General features: G+C 39.5%; 1 long non-coding RNA gene across 2 annotated transcripts; it reads right to left on the reverse strand.

The window, feature by feature from the left end:
* Positions 1-21,586: 21,586 nt before the first annotated feature.
* LOC122003700 lies at positions 21,587-24,114 on the reverse strand. 2 transcript variants are annotated; one of them, XR_006118041.1, is made up of 4 exons: positions 23,683-24,114; positions 23,509-23,604; positions 23,134-23,200; positions 21,587-22,027 (listed from the first exon to the last, which is right to left on the reverse strand). It is a non-coding gene; the product is annotated as an uncharacterized LOC122003700 (long non-coding RNA). The 2 variants fall into 2 exon arrangements; XR_006118040.1 differs by having other exon boundaries at positions 21,587-22,030.
* Positions 24,115-24,358: the final 244 nt, after the last annotated feature.

Genomic DNA, 24,358 nt, shown 5'->3' on the forward strand with positions numbered 1-24,358 from the left:
TCTAGCGACTTTACAATCCTACAAGTGGTTGTAACGCCCGAAAATTCTCAAAACTATTTTAGAAATATTCTATGATTTTTCTGGAATTTTAGGATATTTTTACAGAATTATTAGAGTAGCGGAGGTAGCAAAAACAAATAGAAAACGAAAACGGCCTAAGCGGGAATTGAACCTGAGACCTACGGTTTACGGATAATGTTAGTAACCAGTTGAACCCAGCAGGGCCATGCTGACAGGAAAGGGAGGCAATTAAATTTATATTAGAGTTGGGCTGAAGTTACCCACTTAATATAAAGAGAAAATTTAAGTGGGGTTTGGTTTATTTTTAATTGGTTCGGCAATTTCTCCTCTTCACCCTAACCTCACGCCGCACCTCTCCCTCTTCTTCTTCCTCTCAGCGCCAATCCTAGGGTTCCCTCCCTAGGGCCCCAAGGTCATCTTCCGGTGACAACTCTGGCACGAGGACGCTCTTCTTCGCGAGAGGAACGCATAGACGTGAGAAGATTGTCGAAGGGGTCATCTCCACCGGAATTCTAGCGAATAGAATTGTAAGGAAATTAGCATACGAGGTAAGAAACCCCTCACCTGCAGTATAAGTAGCTTCCGTGTGAATTCCATGTTTTAGTTTAGTAATATGTAGACTTTCGGCACAAGGATGCGAATTAATGCATACTAAGTGTTCGATTAAATTATTTAGCACAGAAAAATGCAACTTAGGCATTTTAATAGCTCAGTAAATGCAATAGAAGCATTTAAATAGTTTAGTTAGCCTTGCCACAGCATATATGGGACTACGGTCCAATGGGTGGGCACCCACAGTCGCCTCTAGGTTCAGATAACCTAGTAGAAGCAAGGTAAATTAATTAGCTATGATTCAGTATTTTATTTTCAGTAGTGGCACTGTACATGATTAGATATCCATTGGGATGGGCTCCCATAGTCGGTCCCTAGGTTTAGATAACCTAGTAAACCTTGCTAAATTCGGGATTTGCAACCCCGGGTTTAGTTGAGGATGCGCATAGCATGTACAGTTGCCGGGTGCATCAGCAGTATGATTAGTATTTTCTTCTATTATATATGTAGTTTTAAACTCGCACAAAATAGTAAGGTGAAATCAGTATAGCTTTAGAATGTGCTAGAATTTGCTCAGTTTATGCTTCAGTTCAGCTAACTCTAATGATGATGTATGATAGCTCTATGTTCAGCTTTTGTTACACATGCTTTAGATGATAGTATGCCATTACTAGCTTTTGGTTTCCATGTACTGTATGATAGCATGCCATGTTTTAGTTTAATCAGTACACATTTCAAATAGCATGTTTTAAAATCATGAATTGCATAGTATGCATGTTTTAGTGAGGTAGATGGTTTCTTACTAAGCGAAAGCTTACAGATACTTTTTCCTTATACTGCAGATAAAGGTAAAGGAAAAATGGACTAGCGGAGGTTGGAGGTCAATGCAACGATGAAGATGTGTGTGGATGGAGCTTGGAATAAAGACCTTGGGGAGAACTAGAACATTTAAGAACTTAGCATTTCTTTTTATGTTCTTTTTGTTTGCTTAATCGTCTAAATGCATGGAATTATAGAAAACCTGCTTAGGTTGTTAGCGATCATGTTTGGAATGTTAGTTCTTTGCTATTAGAATGTTTCCAGTTGTTTTAGAACTTGTGTGGGTGATTGATGCACGAAAAAGTGCTGAAATCAGGGGTTCTGATTCGAAATCAGAAACCCAGATCGATCTACAGATCGATCGAAGTTGGGCCCTTTGGATCGGTCACCGACCGATCGATCGTAACAGAGTTAGCGCTGTTGTGGATCGGTCGGCCGATCCTGATGATGAGCTCAGCGATCGGTCACCGACCGATCGGTGTACTCTGGATCGGTCGGTAGACCGATCCATATAGAAACAATATAGCTTATGGATCGGTCGACCGATCCGAGTTATCTGTCGACCGAATGGATTCATCGACTATCGAGCTCCGATCGATTCATGGATCGATTGAAATGCCTGATTACAGCTAGCAGGACATCCGAGAGGCATAGATTATCTTCCCTAGCATGTGTACAACTCCTAGGTACACCTAGAATATTAAGTTCAGATTTTACAATAATCAGTTTAGTAAAATTTTAATCAATCCAGATTTCCGCAATAGTAATTTAGCACAGCATAATGTAGCGATCGGCCTTACAGCCTAGTCAGTAGAAGGCGGGTCGTTACAGAGTGATATCAGAGCAGTTTCCATACTTCCTACACACACATCAGCATTGTACCTGCAGCTTCCAAGTAAGAATACCTTTCACTTTGTATGTTTATTGATTTTCTGTTATGGATAACTAAAGAATGCTTGTTTATGATAGTAGTTAACATGATAACAATAGTTTCTCTATTATGCTTGTGTTAGTCATGTATGTCCTGCATGTCTTTAGAAATGACACGAGGATGCCCAGCTAGAAGGGCACCAGCCACTGAGCCCCAGCATGAGGCAGGAAGTTCAGTGCCTCCCCCAGACCTTACAGCACTAGTGGCTCAGTTACAACAACAGCTAGCTGAACAGCATCGGGAAATAGCCACCTTAAAGGCTAGTCAGCAGAACACTCCCACTGTCACCCCGGAGCCTAACTTAGTGACACCAGTGGTCTTAGAGGTTCCACCAGTCCAGCCTATGGCACCAGTAGCCCCAGCAGCAGGAACGTAGAGAGAAGCCTATCTGATCCAGTGGCAGAGAGTCAAGCCAGAGAATTTCTCAGGCAGCAATGAACCATGGGATGCTCAGGCATGGTTCAAAACACTGGAAAGTACGATGGAGCTTCTGGACTGGCCAGAACATGAGAAGGTGAAGTGCGCCTCCTTCTGTCTGACAGGAGATGCACGTATGTGGTGGGAGAGAATCAGAGTGAAGCGCCTAGTGAACCAGATGACATGGGCTGACTTCGAGAAGGAATTCTTTGAGGAGTTCTTTCACGTACGGGTCACCAACCGTCACTACGACGAGTTCACTGAGTTTCGTCAGGGCAACCTATCAGTTGAGGAAGCCGTGAAGAAATTCAACAGGTTGGCTCGTCTATGCCCTGAATTAGTCAGCACAGAAAGGGAACGAATCTGGTTGATGCTCAAGATACTGAGGCCGGAAATAGCAATGAACGTGGCTGGTGGCGTTCATAGGCCACAAACCACAGAAGAATTAGTGAGCAGTGCTCTAATCACTGAGCATTACCAGAATAGCATCAAGCAGCAGAAGCAAGTCCTCTCAGAAGCTAAAGGTCAAGGAGGCTCAGGCACTCAGAAACAGCAGGGCCACAGCTCCCATGGCTCTAACTGGAAAGGGAACTCCAGCAACAAGCGCAAACCAGGGAGTTACCCAAAAGGAGGGCCAGCCAGCAAGCAGCCCAGTTATCCAAAGTGTGCTACTTGTGGGAAATTCCATCCTGGAGTTTGTCATAAGGGCATACGAGGATGCTTTGAATGCGGACAGGAAGGGCATATGGCCAAGCAGTGTCCAAACAAGACCAGTCTTCCTCATCCACAACCGATTCAGTATGGAGACCAGCCAGCTAAGTTACATCAGATGTAGGCCGCCTTAGATGGTCCACATATCAGCCAGGGCAGATTAGAAGCCCCTCCAGCTACGACCAATGCGAGTATCTACTCACTCACCAGAGAGGACGCAGCAAATGCCTCGACAGTTGTTACAGGTCAGATTAGTATTTTACAGCAAAGTACAACTGTCTTATTCGATACTGGGGCAACCCATTCATACATATCCAGGGCATTTGCTGAGAAGTTAGCAGTACCTCCAGAGGTACTCAGTAGTCAGTTTCTGATGACCTTACCTTCAGGAGAAATTATGGCATCCACGCCTCGAGGCGGTGCGGTCATTATAGCAAGAGAGCTCTTTTGTGATCGATAGTGCTAAATATGATGACTACGACGTCATCTTGGGATGGACTTCTTGATCAAATCGGTGCCTCCATCGAGTGTCGTAGCAAGTCATATTCCAACCTGAACGAAGCACGGTTCGAATTCATCGGAGAACCCAGGAGAAAGGCCAAGAAGTTTCTCTCACCTATAAAGAGGTTGATGGATTCAGGATGTACGGGGTTCTTAGAACACGTAGTCAGGACCAGCCGGGACAAGGACCAACAGCTAGCGAGGTCCGAGTCGTATGTGACTACCAAGCAGTCTTAGCCTAGCACCAGACAGGGAGATCGAATTTGAGATAGAGCTCATTCCGGTACAAATCCTATCTCCAAAGCACATTACCGCATGGCTCCAGCAGAACTACAGGAGCTTCTTGACAAAGGCTTCATACGTCCTAGTCACTCACCATGGGGAGCGCCTGTATTGTTTGTGAAGAAGAAGGATGGAAGCATGCGCCTGTGTATAGACTACCGAGCGCTGAACCAAGTCACAATCAAGAACAGGTATCCTCTTCCCAGAATTGATGACCTGTTCGATCAGCTAAAGGGAGCAGCAGTGTTCTCTAAGATAGACCTCAGATCGGGTTATCATCAGGTGAAGGTCAAAGAAGGGGATATACCTAAGACAACATTCAGGACTAGATACGGACATTACGAGTTCGTAGTCATGCCCGTTGGTGTGACCAATGCTCCAGCTACTTTCATGGACCTCATGAACAGAGTATTCAGGGAATATTTAGATAAGTTTGTCATCGTGTTCATCGATGATATTCTTATCTATTCAGGAACTCAGGAAGAACACGCAGAGCACCTGAGAACAGTATTGCAGACCCTTCAGCAGAGAACCAGTTATATGCCAAGTTCACAAAATGTGAATTTTGGTTAGATCAGGTGTCCTTCTGGGTCATATCATCCGAAAGGATGGTATCATGGTAGACCCGAAGAAGATAGAAGTAACTCGAAAAGACCCAAGAACGCCGGTGAGATCGAAGCTTTCTTGGATTAGCAGGTTACTAGGAAATTCGTAGAGGACTTCTAGGATAGCCTCCCCAGCTCTTACCGAAAGAGCAGAAAATTTCAATGGACGGAGGATCAGGAGAATAGCAGTTTAGTGAAAAGGAGATTGACTGCACCTATTCGACTCTACCGAGAACACGATAGCTTTGACATATATAGTGATGCCTCGAAGTTGGGACTAGGAGCAGTGCTGATGCAAGATGGCAAGGTGATCGCCTATGCCTCCTGACAACTTAAGGATTATGAGAAGAACTATCCTACTCATGACCTTGAGCTTGCAGCAGTGGTGTTCGCTGTCAAGATTTGGAGACATTACTTGTATGGAGCTCAGTGCAGAGTGTATACAGATCATCAGAGTCTGAAGTACTTCTTCACTCAGAAGGATCTGAATATGCGACAGCGCAGATGGCTAGAACTGGTCAAAGACTACGACATAGATATCCTCTACCACCCAGGAAAAGCGAATAGGGTAGCAGACGCCCTCAGCAGGAAGTCCAGCGCTACCCTATTATCTCTAGCAGCCATGTCACCGCCCCTACAGAAGGAGATCTCAGATTTTGGTTTCGAGCTCATAGTCGGACAGCTCTCTACTATGACATTAGAGTCTACCTTGCTTGGTGACATCCAGACAGCTCAGGAGCAGGATCCTGAAATTCAGAGAGTCAAGCAAGGTTTAGCAGAATCAGAAGGTGGAGAGTTCAGAATATCAGATAGCGGGGTGTTGTATTTTGGTGACAGGCTATGTGTTTCGGATCAGGAGGAACTACAGAAGAAAATCCTAGACGAGGCTCACAAGACTCCCTATGCGATGCATCCTGGCTCCACCAAAATGTACCAGGACATGAAGAAACATTTTTGGTGGCCTGGGATGAAGAGAGACATCGCTCGATATGTCAGCACCTGCCTAACCTGTCAGAGGGTTAAGGCAGAACATCAGAGACCAGGGGGAGTTTTGCAGCCCATACAGATACCAGAATGGAAGTGGGAAGACATTTCTATGGATTTTATAGTGGGATTACCCAGAACCACGAATGGTTTTGATATCATCTGGGTAATAGTCGACAGATTGACTAAATCAGCCCACTTCTTAGCTATCAGGATATCCTACTCCATGGAACAGCTAGCTCAGTTGTATCTCAAGGAGATCATTAGATTACATAGAGTCCCACGAACCATTATTTCAGACAGAGACAGCAAGTTCACGTCACACTTCTGGGAGTGTGTACAGTCAGCTTTGGGCACGAAGTTAAAGTTCAACACAGCTTTCCATCCTCAGACATATGGACAGACGGAGCGGGTAAATCAGGTACTTGAAGATATGCTCCGAGCATGTGCCCTACAACAACAGCTATCGAGCCACTATCGGTATGGCACCTTACGAGGCTCTCTATGGGCGGAGGTGTAGATCTCCAATCTGGGGTATGAGAGTGGTGAAAAGAAAGATCTAGAACTCAGATACCACAGCAGCTATACAGCAGATCCGCCAGAGGATAGAGATAGCTCAGAGCCGCCAGAAAAGCTATGCTGATATACGGCGCAGACCTTTGGAGTTTTCAGTTGGGGATTCAGTGTTCCTTAGAGTAGCTCCCATGAAGGGAGTAATGCGTTTTGGGAAGAAGGGCAAGCTAAGTCCCCAATATGTGGGACCATACCTTATCAGCAGAAGAGTGGGCAAGGTAGCATATGAGCTAGAGCTACCCCAGGAAATGTCAGCTGTCCACAATATATTTCATGTCTCTATGCTGAAGGAGCATATCCTAGATGCCACCCAGATGATTGAGCCCCAGTCGGTACAGATCCGCGAAGACCTCAGCTATGACAGTCGGCCTATTCAGATAATAGACCGAGCAGTTAAAAAATTGCGGAACAAGGAAGTACCATTAGTCAAAATTATTTGGCACAGTCACACAGCAGAAGAGGCAACTTGGGAGACAGAGGCCAGCATGAGACAGAAGTACCCAGAGTTATTCAAAGTTCGAGGACGAACTTTTTATAAGGTATGGGGATTATCCAAAATTCTCAAAACTATTTTAGAAATATTCTATGATTTTTCTGGAATTTTAGGATATTTTTACAGAATTATTAGAGTAGCGGAGGTAGCAAAAACAAATAGAAAACGAAAACGGCCTAAGCGGGAATTGAACCCGAGACGTACGGTTTACGAATAATGTTAGTAACCAGTTGAACCCAGCAGGGCCGTGCTGAAAGGAAAGGGAGGCAATTAAATTTATATTAGAGTTGGGCTGAAGTTACCCACTTAATATAAATAGAAAATTTAAGTGGGGTTTGGTTTATTTTTAATTGGTTCGGCAATTTCTCCTCTTCACCCTAACCTCATGCCGCACCTCTCCCTCTTCTTCTTCCTCTCGGCGCCAATCCTAGGGTTCCCTCCCTAGGGCCCCAAGGTCATCTTCCGGTGACAACTCTAGCACGAGGACACTCTTCTTCGCGAGAGGAACGCATAGACGTGAGAAGATTGTCGAAGGGGTCGTATCCACCGGAATTCTAGCGAATAGAATTGTAAGGAAATTAGCATAAGAGGTAAGAAACCCCTCACCTGTAGTATAAGTAGCTTCCGTGTGAATTCCATGTTTTAGTTTAGTAATATGTAGACTTTCGGCACAAGGATGCGAATTAGTGCATACTAAGTGTTCGATTAAATTATTTAGCACAGAAAAATGCAACTTAGGCTTTTTAATATCTCAGTAAATGCATTAGAAGCATTTAAATAGTTTAGTTAGCCTTGCCACAGCATATATGGGACTACGGTCCAATGGGTGGGCACCCACAGTCGCCTCTAGGTTCAAATAACCTAGTAGAAGGAAGGTAAATTAATTAGCTATGATTCAGTATTATATTTTCAGTAGTGGCACTGTACAAGATTAGATATCCATTGGGCTGGGCTCCCATAGTCGGTCCCTAGGTTTAGATAACCTTGTAAACCTTGCTAAATTCGGGATTTGCAACCCCGGGTTTAGTTGAGGATGCGCGCATAGCATGTACAGTTGCCGGGCTCATCAGCAGTATGATTAGTATTTTCATCTATTATATATGTAGTTTTAAACTCGCACAAAATAGTAAGGTGAAATCAGTATAGCTTTAGAATTTGCTAGAATTAGCTCAGTTTATGCTTCAGTTCAGCTCACTCTTATGATGATGTATGATAGCTCTATGTTCAGCTTTTGTTACACATGCTTTAGATGATAGTATGCCATGACTAGCTTTTGGTTTCCATGTGCTGTATGATAGCATGCCATGTTTTAGTTTAATCAGTACACATTTCAAATAGCATGTTTTAAAATCATGAATTGCATCGTATGCATGTTTTAGTGAGGTAGATGGTTTCTTACTAAGCGAAAGCTTACAGATACTTTTTCCTTATACTGCAGATAAAGGTAAAGGAAAAATGGACTAGCGGAGGCTGGAGGTCAATGCAACGATGAAGATGTGTGTGGATGGAGCTTGGAATAAAGACCTTGGGGAGAACTAGAACATTTAAGAACTTAGTATTTCTTTTTATGTTCTTTTTGTTTGCTTAATCGTCTAAATGCATGGAATTATAGAAAACTTGCTTAGGTTGTTAGCGATCATGTTTGGAATGTTAGTTGTTTGCTATTAGAATGTTTCCAGTTGTTTTAGAACTTGTGTGGGTGATTGAGGCACGAAAAAGTGCTGAAATCAGGGGTTCTGATTCGAAATCAGAAACCCAGATCGATCTACAGATAGATCAGAATTGGGTTGTGCCACTGGATCGGTCAGCCGACCGATCCAGTCGCGAACAGAGAGTTAGCGCCTATTGTGGATCGGTCAGCCAACCAATCCAGATGAGTACAATGAGTACAGAAGCTCACTGATCGGTCAGCCGACCGATCAGTGAGCCACTGGATCGGTCTACCGACCGATCAGTGTACTCCTGGATCGATCGGTAGGCCGATCCAGCTGCATACAGAAACAATATAGCTTATGGATCTGTCAGCCGACCGATCCAGAGTTCTTTTCCGTGCCAGTATCAAGCTAGATCTATCACTGGATCGATCCGACAGCCCAATCGATTCATGGATCGATTGAAATGTCTGATTAAAGCTAGCAGGACTTCCGAGAGGCATAGATTATCTTCCCTAGCATATGTACAACTCCTAGGTACACCTAGAATATTATGTTCAGATTTTACAGTAATCAGTTTAGTAAAATTTTAATCAATCCAGATTTCCGCAATAGTAATTTAGCACAGCATAATGTAGCGATCGGCCTTACAGCCTAGTCATTAGAAGGCGGGTCGTTAAAGTGGTATCTGAGTGAGGCCACTCTGAATTGGTGAAACCACTAATCGAGTAGGCAGCTCCTTTTTGAAAGAAAATTATATATCATTTTTTTATTAGAAATCATCCATGAACCTCCACCATACAACAAAGACTACTTCAGAATATAGAAGCGTCATATAGAGAGCTTCGTTAAGATGGACGACTTCGATTACGACATTGCATTTAAGAAATCTACCCAAAATTCAGAGTCAAATAAAAAGTTAATTAAGTTAATTTCAAATATATTACCTAACAAAATTACATGCATAATTGGAGAACAAAAAGATGCTTACGAGTTATGGGTTAATCTAACCAAGCTTTACAAGGAGCCTTTGAAGCTGGATGAACAAGAAAAAAATGAATCCAGGCTTGAGTCCAATCCAACGGAGAAGTTGATAGAATTAGGAGGTGTGCTTATGGTTAGTACAATTTACCAAAATACCCCTATTAGTAGAGAATTAAATAATGTGTATGATAATCTAGAGAATTGAAATTATCACTAGTATGGTGCATGACAATCTATATTCAAGTCAATCAAGATTTCGATCAAATCGACATCAACCTTGACTTGGTCAAACAGAACATTGACCAAATAAATTAATTTATTCAGAAAATTTAAAACTAAATAAAAATTTAGAAATAAATAATTTAAACATTAAAATAAATTCAAATTTAAAACTTAAAAATGAGAAAAATTAGATAAAATCAATAGATATCTTAATAAATTATTTAATAATCTAAATAATATCAATCTAGAAAATTCTATCCAAAATCAATAATTTAATTAATAAAAATTTAAATCCTAAAGATAAGAATATGTATAAAACTAATCTAATAAATTCAATTGATAATATAAATTTAAAAGACAAAGAAAATATAAGGATAAAATCAAACACTTTCATAAAATCAAAACCAAATTTAACAAATTCAAAATTAAATATTAAAGAGAACATCTTTAACAAAGATAATCTAGCAAATTCAAAATTAACAATTAAAAAAAAGTTAAACATTAAAAATAAACTTTTAAAAAATTAATAATTCAAACAATTTAACCAATTTAAAATTAAAAATTAATAAAAACTTAAGTATTAAAAATAATCTCTTAAGAAAGATAATTCAATTTCTTTGTGAGGCTTTGTCTAGGAAGTGGTGGATGATCTCATACCCAAGAAGGCCTAGTGCCTCGCCATGTTTAACCTGGAAGCCAATCTTTTAAATAGATATTTGATTAACTTCTGTAATATAATTTAACTTAGGAATGTTGGTTGCTACTCGGAAAACCTATAGGTTCCACTGTACAAAAATTTTGTACAAAGGTCTGAACTTTTTCCTAGCTACCATGTGTTCTTTTAAATTAAATTTTGGATCGCCTGCGGAACTTAACACGTTTGATCCAAAACTTAATCTATTTGTTCTTTTAGGTTTTGACTTGGATCTCCGCCGGAACTTAACACGTTCGACCCAAGTCTCCTTCAGTTATTAATTCCATTAAATATTAATTTCCATAAAAGGTTCCCAGTACTGACGTGGCGAGGCACATGGCCTTCTTGGATATGGGAGCAACCACCACCGACTAGACAAAACCTTTAATAGAAAGCTAATATTTAATTTCCTAAAATAACTTTAGGTTAACCAAAGAGAACAATCAAATCACAAGGAAAAGAAAGAAACAAAAGAACACAACTTGAAAAACATATTCGAAATTCTAGAACGTAAGCCTCTTGTATTTGGTATTATTTCCATAAATAACTAGCATGATGCGGAAATAAAATTTACTAGTTATACCTTGTAGAAAAACCTCTTGATCTTCTACCGTATTCCTCTTCTAACCTCGGACGTTGTGTGGGCAACGATCTTCCGAGACGAGAAACCACCACGCACCTTCTTCTTCTCCAAGCAAGGTTCGGCCATAAGAAGAACCACCTCCAAGGAAGAAGAACTTGATCACCACCAATGCTCCAAAGGATCTTCAAGATGAGGCTTCCTCCTCTTTCTTCTTCTCCTTCCTAGGTCCGGCCACCAACAAGAGCTCCAAGAGATGTATGGTTCGGCCACCAAAAGAGAAGAAAGGAGAAAGGCTAGGGCCGGCCACAAGAAGAAGAAAAGAGGGAGAGAAAAATAAAATATTGTCTCTCTTCAAGGCACCTTAACCCCCTCTTTTATAATCCTTGGCCTTGACAATTAAGGAAACTTATTAAAAATAATATCAATAGCTTTCCTTAATATGAATTAATGAGGAATTAATAAAATAAAAACTCCCCATTAAATTCATATGGCCGGCCACAATTTAAAGAGAAGAAAAATTTCCAATCAACAAAAATTTCCTTATTTGTTCTTGTAAATTTAATTTCTCTTCAAAATCCCTTCATGGTTGATAAAAGGAAATTTCTATAATTTTAATTTTATCAACATGTGGATAATATTTAAAGAGAAAATAAAACATCTCTCCAATCTACAAATAAGGAAAGAGATCTAATCTTTTTCTTTAATCTTTTGTAGATCTATTACAAGAGAGATATTTTAATTTTAATTCTCTTTAAATTATATCTTCCACATAAAAATTAAAATTAAATTTCTTTTTTAATTTAGTTTGGCCGGCCCTACTAGCTTGGGCCGGCCACCCAATTTTATACCTAGGCCGGCCCTAGCTTGTTCCCAAGCTAGCTTGGCCGACCCCTATTGGGTAGGTTTAGAAGGTGGGTATAGGTGGGTATAGAACTCTATAAATAAGAGGCTACGATAGGGACCGAGAGGAGGAATTGGTTTTGGTCTTCCGATAAAATTAAGCATCCCGTGTTCGCCCCGAACACACAACTTAATTTTATCAATGATAATTCATTCCACTAGAGAACTATCATTGAACTACCGCACCAATCCCAAATTACATTTTTGGGCTCCTTCTTATTATGAGTGTGTTAGTCTCCCTGTGTTTAAGATATCAAATGTCCACTAATTAAGTGAGTTACTGACAACTCATTTAATTAATATCTAAGTCCAAGAGTAGTACCACTCAACCTTATTATCATGTCGGACTAAGTCCACCTGTAGGGTTTAACATGACAATCTTTATGAGCTCCTCTTGAGGACATTATCAACCTAGTATCTCTAGGACACAGTTTCCTTCTATAATCAACAACACACACTATAAGTGATACCATTTCCCAACTTATCGGGTTTATTGATTCAACGAACTAAATCTCACCCATTGATAAATTAAAGAAATAAATATCAAATATATGTGCTTGTTATTACATTAGGATTAAGAGCACACACTTCCATAATAATCGAGGTCTTTGTTTCTTTATAAAGTCAGTATAAAAGAAACGACCTCAAATGGTCCTACTCAATACACTCTGAGTGTACTAGTGTAATTATATAGTCAAGATAAACTAATACCTAATTACACTACGACCTTCCAATGGTTTGTTCCTTTCCATCATGGTCGTAAGCTACTGTTTATAATTTATAAGGTACTGATAACATGATCTTCTGTGTGTGACACCACACACCATGTCATCTAAAATATAAATTAATTTGAACAACTACATTTATCATAAATGTAGACATTTGACCAATGTGATTCTTATTTCTAGATAAATGTTTATACCAAAAGCTAGGCTTTTAGTATACACTCCAACAAGGAAGATCACATCGGTTAAACTTGGAGTAAAAATATTAAGTATTGTTTCCAATCCAAGTTTAACTTCTGGAGGACAATTTGGATTAATAATGTTAAGCATCATTTGCAATCCAAATTTAACTTCAATAGAGCACATGGGTAGCTAGGATAGTTCTATGCTTGTACAAATTTTTTTTTACAGCGGAAGTAGGACGGTATTCTGAGTAGCAACCAACAATTGGTATTAGAGCTAGGCTTTAGCCTCTGTGTGTTTGATTTTTAGTTTAATTATACACATGTCATACATAATTTAGGCATGATAATAGTAGGATGTGCAAATAGATTAACTCTGTGATTGCAAGCATCTTAGATCTAACTACTATGGCCCTAATGTGTTTATGTGTGATTGGGCCCTCGGACATGTCGAGGGCATTTTATGTGTGTGCTTGATTGTAATATTAAATACAGCAGGAGTTGTATTAGTTATTAGAATTTTATATTTTGTTCGATCTAGATTATATGTGCATTCCTTCGTGTATCCTTGCGAGGCATGGGACTATTTTGTTCGATCTAGATTATATGTGTATCCTTGCGAGGCATGGGACTATTTGAGGACCAGAGGCGTAGCGGAAAAAGAAGCAAGATAGATGTGACGACTAGACCCGATGGCGGTGGCTAAAGATGGCAGCAACTAGGATTGATGGCACACGGAGGATAGCTATGGAAAAATGCCATAATAGTTGGAAAATTATTTTTCTTATTTATTGTCTTTTATGCTGTGTGTGCTTGTGTTTGTGTGCTTGTGTGCATGTTAAAATTCCTCATTCTAAATAACTAAGTGGGAGAGAAATTTAATTAAATTCCACGGTCTCCATTATTGGTTTGTAAGTGATGCATTCAAATTTGCGCGTTGGCACTGAGTGCCTTCCTCCACATCGGATGAGTTTGTTTGCGGATCACTAGATCAAACTTCCTTAATGGATGATTATAGGAAATTATTTAGGATATGTGTGATCTTCTCCATTTGAAGGGGCACAATCTTATTTAGTGGACTCAGTATCAAATAATGGTATACACTTAGGCACATTTAATAGCATCCTCCCCATCGGAGTCACTGCTATTATTTGTATAACCGAAGAAAAACCAACTATTAATTTGTCATAAATCTAGGTAAAACCCCCTCTTACAAATTATTGAATTTGTATACGTCCACACTATCGTGGCATACAAAATTCATGGTATTTGAGGTTATTTTATTTGTCATAAAGTTAGGTTGACAAAATAAAATTAATGGGTAAAACCTCCTCTAACAAATGATTGAATTTGTATACGTCCACACTATCGTGGCATACAAAATTCACAGTGTTTGAGGTAATTTAAGGTTGACAAGATAATTAATGGGCAAAACGCTCTTCTTACAAATGTTTGAATTTGTATACGTCCACATTATCGTGGCATACAAAATTCACGGTGTTTGAGGTGTTGGTGAATTTAAATGATATTGTTTGAAGAATCAATATTATTTTAAATTCTAAAGTTTTGACCAAATATTTGATCGAAGACAGACCAACTATTAATTTTATTTGTCATAAAGTTAGGTTGACAAGATAATAAAATTAATGGATAAAATCTTCTCTTACAAATGTTTGAATTTGTATACGATTTTGAGGTGTTGGTCTTGACCAAATATTTTGTGATTCTTTAGATTTCAAATATTTTTCAATCCCCTAGCTGTTATACTAGAGAATAGACTTACTAGTCCCAATTATTGTGATTGGAAATAAAACTTGGACACTAAGGTGGACTGCTCTCTCAGAAATGAGAACAATATAGGTGTATCTTATTCATTAGTTGTTGAAACATGTTTAGTGGTGTTATCTACCGGTACCTGGTGTGTGGATACAGGAGCCACTGATCATATCTGTAATTTATTGCAGGGGTTCCAGGAAACCCGACGACTACATGAAAGAGAAATCATCGTTTACATGAGGCAATACTATGAAATTGACGGCTGTTGTAGTGGGAGATGTTTATTTATCCTTTGATAGGAATAAAACATTGATTTTGAGAAATTTCCTTTATGTACCAAGTTTTAGAAAGAATTTGATTTCAGTTTCTAAAATTTTTTAGGATGGATATTCTATTTTTTTTTATGACAAAGTTATTGTAAAGAAAAATAAAGTGGTTATCTGTTCTGGTACATTAGTTGGTAATTTGTATACTCTAAATCCAATAACTCCCAGGATGCAACAAAAGGAAATTAATAACGCATCCTCTAATTCTAATGGGAGGAAGCAACCTTCAGAAATGAAGCAAACATATCTTTGGAATCTAAGGCTAGGTCATATTAACTTGAGTAGGATTCAAAGGTTAATAGCCGATGAACTTTTGGGTTCATTGGTAGTGGAAAACTTTCCAACCTTGCAAGTCTGTCTTGGAAGAGGAAATGACCAAGAGACCTTTGAAGGCTAAGGGGTATAGAGCCAAAGATGTGTTGGAATTGGTTCATTCTAATTTGTGTGGACCTATGACTATCTAGGCAAGAGGTGGTTTCGAATATTTCATCTCTTTTGTAGATGACTATTCGAGATACGGGTACATTTACTTGATGCGCCGCAAGTTTGAGTACTTTGATAAGTTCAAAGAGTACAAGGCTGATGTGGAGAAACGTCATGGTAAAAGTATCAAGACACTATGGTCTGATCATGGTAGAGAGTATCTCTTAGGATAGTTTAGGAGTTACTTATCATAGGCTGGGATTCAATCACAACTGTCTGCACCTGGTACACCCCAACATAATGGTGTGGCAGAATGAAGGTATAGGACTCTTATGGAAATGGTTAGATTAATGATGAGTTATTCAAAATTACCAAATTCATTTTGGGGATATACTCTGGAAACGGCAGTGAACATAGTACCTTTTAAGTCAGTACCCTCTACTTCCATAGAATTGTGGAATGGGCGTAAGCCTAGTCTGAAGCATATTCAGATTTGGGGTAGTCCAGTACATGTGTTGAAGAGAGACATTGATAAGTTGGAATTATGAATAGGAGTTCACTTGTTTGTGGGTTATCCTAGAGAAATGAAAGAAGGTTTATAGTCCTAAAAATCAGAAGGTCATTGTTAGCACCAATGCCCGATTTTTAAAAGAGGGCTATGTAATGAACCACAAGCCCATGAGTAAAATTGTTCTTAAGCAAATTAGAGAAGACACGTCTAAACTAGTACCAACTGTACAAGATGAAATACCACAAGAAACTGCAACACGTGTCACAAATAATGTACAATTACAAGCAGTGTCACGTTGTAGTGGGAGGGTTGTTCGGCAACCTAGTAAATTCATGTTTTGGGGGAGTCTTTGGACTTGATCCCTAGTGAACATGAACCTGATTCCTGCACATATGATGAAGCACTCCAAGATAAAGATGCAGCATCTTGGCAAAGTGCAATGAACTCTGAAATAGAATCTATATATTCTAATCAGGTCTGAGAGCTTGTAGAACCACCAAATGCTATAAGAGCCATTGGGTGTAAATGAGTTTACAAAAGAAAAAGAGGGACAGATGGGAAGGTGGAAACTTTCAAAGTAAGGTTTGTTGCAGAAGGGTATACACAGAAAGAGGGAATCGATTATGAGGAAACCTTTTCATCGATAGTCATGCTTAAGTCTATCCGGATTCTTTTATCTATTGCTGCTCATATGGATTATGAGATTTGGCAAATGAATGTCAAGACAACTTTCTTTAATGGAAGTCTTGAAGAAAAACATCCATATGAAGCAACCAGAGAGGTTTATTGCAAGGGGCAAAGAGCATCTTGTATGTAAGCTCAATCGATCTATTTATGGACTGAAGTAAGCTTCAAGATCTTGGAACATCCGGTTTAATGAAGTAATCCAGTATTATGGATTTATTCAGTGTCCGGATGAGTCTTGTGTATACAAGAAATGTGACAGAAACGTGGTAGTATTTCTTGTACTATTTATAGATGACATTTTGTTAGTTGCCAACAATATTAAAGTGTTGTCAGAAGTAAGGGTATGGTTGTCCAAGCAATTCGATATGAAGGACTTGGGAGAATGCGGACATATTCTTGGGATCAAAGTAATAAGGGATCGCAAGAAAAGAATGTTGTGCTTATCCCAAGCTTCATATATCGATACCATCCTAGCTCGTTTTAGCATGCAAGACTCCAAGAAAGGTTTTGTACCTTTTCGGCATGGAGTACTCTTATCTAAAGAGATGTCTCCTAAAGGCATCAAAGGAGATAGAGGATATGAAGGCGGTTCCTTATGCTTCGGTTATAGGAAGCCTAATGTATGCAATGCTATATACGAGACTAGATATCTGTTTTGCTGTGGGAATGGTTAGCATATATCAAAGTAACCCAGGACAAGTGCATTGGGTTGCCGTAAAGCATATATTAAAGGACTAGAGATTATATGTTAGTTTATAAGGCAGATGATTTGCTCTCTGTAGGTTACACAGATTGGGACTGATAGGAACAATATTAAGTCAACCTCGGGGTTTTGTGTTTACTTTAGAGGTGGAGCCATAACAATGGAGGAGTGTTAAGCAGAGATGCATTTCAAACTCCACCATGGAAACTGAGTATGTGGCAGCCTCTGAGACAGCCATAAAAGTTGTATGGCTCAAAAACTTCATGATGGACTTAGATGTGATTCCGGTTTGCCCAAAATTATTATAGTGTTTTTTGATAATAAGTGGTGCAGTAGCAAACTCGAAGGAACCACTAGCCCATAAGGCAAGTAAACACATAGAGCGCAAGCACCACCCAATACGAGACATCGTATAACAAGGAGAAGTTGTTGTAGCCTAGATTGCATCAGCAGATAACCTGGATCTTTTCACTAAGGCCCTTAAGGCAAGAGCTTTTGATGAGCATGTTGAGGGGATGAGAATCAGATGTATGACAACATATATGGCAGCATAGTCTTTTAGTATAAATGGGAGATTATTAGGATGTATACTAAAAACCTAACTTTTGTATAAACATTTATAAGAATCACATTGGTCAAATGTCTACATTTATGCTAAGTGTAGTTGTCCATTTAATTTATATTGTAGATAACATGGTGTGAGGTGTCACACAGAAGATCATGTTATCAATTCCTTATAAATTATAAATAGTAGCTCACAACCAAGAAGGAATGGGGCAAACTATTGGAGTGGTTATATTGTAATTTGGTATTAATTTATCTTAACTATAAAATTACACTAGTACACTATGTGTGTATTGAGCAGGACCATTTGAGATTTTTCTTATTATACTGACTACATAAAAGAACAAAACATCTGTTATTATGGAAGTACATACTCTTAATCATGATACAAAAACAAGCATGTATACTTAATAATTATTTCTTTAATTTATCAAAGGGTGAGATTTAGTTCGTTAAATCAATAGGTCTGATAAGTAGGGAAATGATATTATTTATATGGTGTGTTGCTGATTATAGAATGAAACTGTGTCCTAGTGATCTAGGTTGATGATGTCTCCTTGAGGAGCTCATAAGGATTGTCATGTAAACCCTGCAGGTTGACTTAGTCCGACATGACAATAAGGTTGAGTGGTACTACTCTTGGAGCTAGATATTAATTAAGTAAGTTGTCAGTAACTTATTTAATTAATGAAAATTTGATATCTTAAACACAGGGAGATTAATGCACTCATACTAAGAAGGAGTCTATAATGTAATTTGGGATTGGTGCAGTAGTTCAATAATAACTTTTTAGTGGTATGAGTTATTATTGATGAACTTGAGCTGGCTATTCGGGTCGAACACAAGAAGGTCAAGCTCATCGGGAGACCAAAACCTATTTCTCCTCTCGGTCCCTGTTGTAGCCTCTATAAAGCCTTGTATCCACAAAGTCCACTTCTTACCCAAGTAATGGGTCGAACACATCCTTACTTGGAGCTAGGGGACCGGCCAAGCATTATTTTGGAGCTCATATAGTGGCCGGCCAAGCCATGCTTGGTGACTAAGCATGGGGTCAGCCATAAGTAAAGGAAAAGGAAGTTTTGTTTTAAAACAAAATTTTGTTAAAATATTTTCTTATTTGTAGTTATCTACAATAGATAAAAGAGAGATTTTATTTTTGTTAAAATCTTTCCTTTTTTGTAGTTATCAATAATGATTAAAAGAAAGATTTTAATTTTGTTTAAAACTTTCCTTTTTAGCATCCACAAGAAAATTAAAAGGAAAATTTTATTCTTGTTAAAATCTATCCTTTTATAGCTATCCACATGGTTTTAAAATAGAGTTTTAAAATTTTAAAATCTTTCCTTTTATAACTATCTACAAAAGATTAAAGGGAGATTTTAATCTTTCCTTATTTGTAGTTATCTATAATATTTTAAAAGAGAAATTTTAATTTTTGATAAAACTTTCCTTTTTATGTAACCATGATTTAAAAAGAAAAGTTTTAATTAATCTTTCCTATTTGTAGTTGTCTACATGTTTTAAAAGAGAGAAAAGAATTTTAAAACTTTCCTTTATTGCCATGTACAATAGGAAATTTAAAAGAGAGATATTTTAATTGTTATTAAAATTTCCTTTTTAAAGGGAGGCCACAAATAAGAAATTTTTAATTATGTTTAAAACTTTCCTTTTTTGTCATGACCAAGGATTATAAAAGAGAGGTAGAGGGTGCCTTCATACAATGAACATAGGCTTTCTCCTCTTCTATTCCTTTGGTGGTCGGCCCCTCTTCCCTTCCCTTCTCCCCTTGTTTTCCTTCCTTGAGGGTCGGTGGCTTGCTTGGAGGAAAGGAAACATAAGGGTCGGCGGCATCAAGCATGGGAGATCTCTTGGTGGCCGGACTACTTGGAGAAGAAGAAGAAGAGAAGAGTTTCCTATTTTGGTATCCCTTGGTGGCTCGAGAGTCTTGGAGGAGAAGAAGTGGTTCGAGTGGATCCCATCATGGTAGATCGTCACCCACATGACGTCCAAGAGGAGGAGAGAAATACAACAGAAGATCAAGAGGTCTTTAAGGTACAAAGAAAGGTATAACTAGTTATTTGTTTTCGCATCATAACTAATTCATGTTTTTGTATAGATCTTGAAAAACCAAACACAAGAGGCTATTAATTTTAAGTCATCATTTTTGTTATCGATTTTATTTTTCGATTTCATGTTTCGATAATGTGCTTCTATTAGGTCTCTATAGTTAAACCCAATTTGCTGTAAGAAGTTAAATATTCAATTTCTTTGTGAGAATTTGTCTAAGAAGTGGTGGATGATCTCATACCAACAAGGCCTAGTGCATCGCCATGTTTAACCTGGAAGCCGATCTTTGAAATAGATATTTGGTTACCTTCTGTAATATGGTTTAACTTAGGAAGATCACATTGGTTAAACTTGGAGTAAAAATATTAAGTATCATTTCCAATCCAAGTTTAACTTCTGAAGGACAATTTGGATTAATAATGTTAAGCATCATTTGCAATCCAAATTTAACTTCAGTAGAACACATGGGTAGCTAGGATAGTTCTATTCTTGTATAAATTTTTTGTACAGGGGAACTAGGATGGTATTCTGAGTAGCAACCAACACTGGTGCCCGAAGTTGGTCCAAGCACTTAGACTTGAAAAGTTATCCTGAAGCTGAGTTAGAGCACGATGACTGGCTGAACCCATGTCAACAGTCCAGGCACCCAGAAGTGGATAAACTTTGTGAATGAAGTTTCGACAAGAGCTTGCCATGTCAGCAAAGGTCCAGGCACCTGGAGGTGTTCCATGCGCCCGAAATGAGCCTATATAAGGGTCTTTGACCAGCAGCTTCGTAACAACATTAACTACAACTTTCATATTCAAGTGCTGCTTCGAAAAGGCTCCGACGTGTAACGCCTTGGCCCAGGCGGGCCCCAGCCGAACCGAATCGGGAACGCCACCAGAATTGTCAATCAGGTTGACGACTAACTCCACAGACCACCATAAGTCCTTTCAACGTGCTTTGCCCTCACTCGCACGCACCCTGAAAAACTTCCCAAGAGGTCACCCATCCTCAAATTTCTCCAAGTCAAGCACGCTTAATTTTGAAGTTCTTAAGTTTGGGCTTCCGAAAAGGAAGGTGCCCTTGGTGATATGGATAATACCATCTAACCTTTTAAGCCATACTTAACCAGAATCGCAAAACCGAGGTATTACAATCACCCCCACTTAAAGACACAATGTCCTCGTTGTGTAACCACGAATCACACCACAGACAAACCCCAAAATCTCCCTCGCTAGGTGGTGCCCTAGGTGCTCCTGCCACAGGCACACTCACGGTCGCAAGGCCGCTCTGATACCATCTATAACACCCCGGCCCGGGCGAGCCCCACCCGGATCGAATCGGGGACGCCACCAGAATTTCCCATCGGGTTGACGACTAGCTCCACAGACCACAAGAGGTCCTTTCAGCGTGCTTTGTCCTCACTCGTACGTACCCCGGAAAACTTCCCAGGAGGTCACACATCCTCAGATTTCACCAAGCCAAGCACGCTTAACTTTGGAGTGCTTAAGTTTGGGCTTCTGAAAAGAAAGGTGCAGCTTGGTGATATGGATAACACCATCAAACCTTTTAAGCCATACTTAACCAGAATATCAGAACCGGGGTATTAGAATATCTCAACCTATGTGAGCATATCAGCATAAGTAAACAACAACAGTATAAATAAACAACATCAGCATAAGTAAGCAACAACATCAGCATCAGCAGCATAAATTGTCACACCCCTAGAGGCGTCCCTACCGACAATTTCGGCATCATCTCCCTTGTACCGGTGACAATATGAAGCATAAGTACATATAACCACAGACATACTCATCAGCAGTATATAACAGCCCACACGGCTGGATAAATAACACAACCACGAAGATTTAATATACAGCCCACACGGCTGAAACATAACACAGCGACATCACAACATAAGGAACATAAAACACCAAAACAACTAACTGCGAGCCGGCTCGGCTTGACACAATATTGACAAACCAAACACAAGATACCACAAACAATACTCCAAATAACAGAATACACAAATACAAGAACAAGTACAAAACCAAAATATAAATAGCGAAAGGAATACTAAAATCATAAGATCGTTCTCGAATGTGACGTGAGACTGGCGGACAGGACCTCCAGGCGACTCCATAAATCCTTTACCTGCTACTTGGAGAAATAACCAGTTTACGGGGTGGTGAGTATAAAGACTCAACGGGTAATAGACAGATAATGCATGAGTATAGTAAAGAACTAGAGATACAAAGGTATACAGTCTCGTAGGAAAAAAATAGAAGATACTACAATGATATGATCATAAGTGTCCATATCTAAAACCATATTCTAAGCTAGTATAGAAGATCAGGAGTAGCAAAGTCCTGCTACAGTACTTCTCATAACTACATGGTATCATGTGAGGTATATACATGTCAACAGTAAGTAAGCCAGTGTCTAAACACATACCTTAGGTATATATCTCAACCTAAGTAAGCATATCAGCATACATAAGCAACAACAGCATAAGCTAATAAGCAGCAATATAAATAAACAACAGCAACAACAAGTATAATAATAACAGCGTATGCACGGATGGTCACTCCTGCCCACCCCTCTGTACCATGACCCCAGTATAGTCGAGAGACCGGGATAATGACAGACTATACACCACTCCAGCTACCACTACTCTCGAGTTGCAGAGGGGGCAGTTGTATAGTAGCTGAATAGCTACGTCTGCGACGGGGGTCCCTGTTTCCCGCGACTCCAGCTATCACTACCCATGAGTGTGCGAGGGGGGGGGGGGGGGGCACGACAGGACAAGCGGCACGCTCCAGCTACCACAACCCATGAGTGGTCGAGCGTGTGGCCCTGGCCAACGACCCTTTCAACCACAAGGGAGACATGGTCACCGGCATGCATGCAATGACATGATGCGTGAAATGTAATAGTCATCATATATATATAAATAGAAACAGGTATGGTACATGAAGCCAGCATGCTTAGTAAGGTGTGTAAATAAACAACATTCAAGAAAGTAAGCATCGTATCAGGTGCCCATATATCCAATATCTAATATCTAGTGTCTGGTATCTGCTAAATATCATAAATAGTAACAAGAGACTGTATAGATACATAAATGAGTAGCTCAAAGATTGAGTGGAAGTATCAAGCGCAGAAAAAATACGAGTGGAGTCAAGATAAACACAGTAACCATCCAAATATAAAGCTTATGCACTATGGTCAAAATACTAAAGTGATAAAGCAAGAAGTACCCGTCTTTATCTGTCGACCATGTCAACCATCTTCAACAAGTTCAAAAGATCACATCAAACTCAAATCCTACAAATACAAGATACGAGACAAAACTAAGGATCAATAATTAATATATCAAAACGTCTAGTTTAGCCAATTCCATCATGCATCAATTAGCTAAACTAAATACTCATCTAATTAAGAAATTCCAAATTGGATCCATCTAATAAATCCAACACAATTAGCTAAACCTAATTGGATCCATCATACACGTTTACTTCATGATTAATTACTAACTAATTCCACAATCATCCATAACATCTCATTAATCAAATAGAAACCATCAAATCAATCTAATAACAACTCAATTCTAGTTAGCACATTGCTCTTATTACCTCTTTGTCTTCAACAGCCCGAGGTGACAATGGATCCGGCGAAGATGGCTACAAGCGATCGAAAATGTGAAGGTTGAAGCCAAGCGAAACCACTGCCTACCAAAAAGAATAATCCCAAATCAACACTATATCAAGATCAAATGCCAAAATCAAATGTTAGGGTTAACCAATTACCTTCAAGAATCAATCCAGTTCCATAAACTCCTCTCAGATGAGTGCTACTGTTGTGATCATGAGCAAAGGTAGAAGGTAGGGTGACACCGGCAATATAGAGCAATGACCCAGGCTAGGGAAGGGCTATGAGAAAGGTAGAAAATCCTCCAGTGAAAGGAGACGGCGTTGGATCCAAAACTAGGTCACCCATGAAGGAATGATGCAGGCTCGTGGTCGGAAAGGGCCAACGACAACTACCTCAGCTTGCGGAGGAAATCCGACTAGGGAAGGCGACAAGAAGCACCGGTGGTGAACGGATCGAACGATGACAGTAATAAGAATAGAGGAGAAAGGGATTTAATCCAGTGCACGACCTCGGCGACACCAGATCTCCCATGCCCGGTGGTGAATCGATGGCACGATGAGCCGACGACCGAAATGGACAGCTGCTCCTCTGGTCGGCGATGAAAACAAGATGAAGAGGCGATCACAGCGAGAGGGGCGGAGGAGAAGAGGATCGATGCGAAATGGAGGAGATCGGGTGGAAAGGGTTTGGCGGAAGGGGATTTAAAGCACAGTAAAGAAGAGAAGATGAAATCATATTAATATAACTTAGGTATTTCTAATTAAACTCTAGGTTAATTTCCTCAATCAACTCCCATTTTTAGGTATTTCAAACAGACTTTCTCCAATCCCA

The sequence above is a fragment of the Zingiber officinale genome, chromosome 7B (assembly GCF_018446385.1).
Source record: "Zingiber officinale cultivar Zhangliang chromosome 7B, Zo_v1.1, whole genome shotgun sequence".
Lineage (NCBI taxonomy): Eukaryota > Viridiplantae > Streptophyta > Magnoliopsida > Zingiberales > Zingiberaceae > Zingiber > Zingiber officinale.